Source organism: Schistocerca gregaria, unplaced genomic scaffold (assembly GCF_023897955.1).
Source record: "Schistocerca gregaria isolate iqSchGreg1 unplaced genomic scaffold, iqSchGreg1.2 ptg000198l, whole genome shotgun sequence".
Lineage (NCBI taxonomy): Eukaryota > Metazoa > Arthropoda > Insecta > Orthoptera > Acrididae > Schistocerca > Schistocerca gregaria.
The window spans coordinates 6168685-6170808 of record NW_026061736.1 but is presented as its reverse complement, the minus strand read 5'-3'; the positions used below and the strand labels follow the sequence as shown (position 1 = coordinate 6170808).

The following is a 2124-nucleotide window of genomic DNA, read 5'->3' as shown; positions in this document are numbered from 1 at the left end:
CTCGGCAGCCTGCACTTGATATTCGTCCGTATTTTCGGTGAGTATGTTTGCATGCATTCTGCAGTATGAATCATTTTGAGCACGTGCGACACGGGACGAGTTATCATCTACATCTATATGGATACCCTGCAAAACACATTTAAGTGCCTGGCAAAGGGTTCATCGAATCACCTTCACAACTGATAATTAATTGAAACCCTCAGCTGCCGACAGGTGTTGTTGATATACTTCGATGGGGACAGCTGAAAAGTGTGCCCCTACTGGGACTCGAACCCAGAATCTCCTGCTTACAAGGCAGACGCTCAATCCATCTGAGCCATCGAGGGCACACATGAACAGCACGACTGCAGGAATTTATCCCTCGCACGCTTCCCGTGAGACTCACATCCCCAACCGTCCACAATCCGCATACGTAATGTACTTAATAGGTATTTGTCCATCCACTCATTACTGGCTCACACTAAGGTGACGATTCCCGTAAGAGTTCCGGCAACCTGTGCGCATTCGCACAGACGAAGGTCAATGGCTGGGTAACGTTTAACCATAGATATGAAGATAGTAACTGCTCTCGAAAGAACAGGCGCCACTGACGACCTTGCAACTCTTCTAGAATACATGATAGACCGGCCGATGTGGCCGAGCGGTTGTAAGCGCTTCAGTCGGGAGCCACGCGACCGCTACGGTCGCAGGTTCAAATCCTGCCTCGAGCATGGGTGTGTGTGATGTCCTTAATTTAGTTAGGTTTAAGTCGTTCTAAGTTCTAGGAAACTGATGACCTCAGATGTTAAGTTCCAAAGTGCTCAGAGCCATTTGAACCATCAGTCCCTATGTTTACACACTACTTACAGTAACTTATGCTAAGGACAACACACACACAACCATGCCCGAGGGAGGACTCGAACCTCCAACAGGGGGAGCCGCGCGAACCGTGACAAGGCGTTGGACACATGGCGGGTACCCCGCGCGGCTCATGGCAGCCGTGACACTGCTTCAAACAATGGACTGTAGAAACTTTTGTAAAGCACGGATTAAAAAAAAAAAAACTTTCTGTTCCAAGAGTCTAGACAAGTACACCTTTAAAAAATGCAACTACAAAGAAATTGAATTTTCGAACGTTTTGAATGAGAACCTGTCCTTATGGAACACCGTTGATCAAATGTCACAGGGATTATATACTCAGGTTTCACATGTGGATTAACACTTTCTAATCAATATCCGGAATGAGCAGGGCTTAAAACTTTGAAGAGTTAAATTTCAAGGGCCGTTCTCTTGTATGCAAATAGTTTCACAGTAGAAATTTCTCTAGTTTTATTTATTAATTTATTTATTTATTTTTTGCTGTAGGTAAAGAAGGATAGCATTGTGAGGAGGGGGAAGGGGGGGGGGAGGAATCTTGCATCTCCCACCTTGGAATTCTCAGTACAGAATTTTTATTCATTACGAGATTCTTAGCCACTTGCAGAAGTGATTTCGAGTGATTCTGCAAAACTTTTCCTTTAGCCAATCGTAGCAACTATAGGATTCCGTTCCTGCTGCATGACATGTCTCGGAACTTAAACTGACCAACTCATTTGCATAAAGAGCTAGCTTATCATCCGCTTCTTTACTTGCGTAGACCGTTCATGGTCTGCAAAGAATTTTTTTCTTTAATCGTTTTTTTATGTCTTTTATAAACTGCAACACTTTCTAAACTTTCTAAACTTAGCGCCGTTGAAGCATGGTCTTTTACTGAATGATCAAAAAGCAATGCTGACAGCTGGAGTCCAAGGTTTTTGTTAATCAAGCCGTTTGTATTCTTGTGGTGATATCTCCGTACAGTCTTTCATTCCCTAACGAATATTTCTTTATATCTAATTGAGAAGTGAAATACCGGTTTTCATAGATGCAGATTTAAAATATTTTAATATAACGCAATAAATATTTCATTAAAATTTTCATCCCCTTATGCTCGAAGTTCCAAAACCAGAAAAACACGTAGTTTTTAAAAATTGTAACATATTAGCCGAATACGAATTGTCAGATATATTTAGCAATCCTTTCATAATGAACCATTTTCTGAAACATCTCACACCCTTTAGGGGTTGGGTTTTCAAAAACAATTAAACACGTATTCTTCTATTTAGA

General features: G+C 41.7%; 1 non-coding gene across 1 annotated transcript; it reads right to left on the bottom strand.

Annotated features, from left to right (window-relative positions):
* Positions 1 to 252: 252 nt before the first annotated feature.
* Trnat-ugu (transfer RNA threonine (anticodon UGU)) lies at positions 253 to 327 on the bottom strand. Its single transcript has one exon. It is a non-coding gene; the product is annotated as a tRNA-Thr (tRNA).
* Between the last annotated feature and the right edge of the window lie 1797 nt (positions 328 to 2124).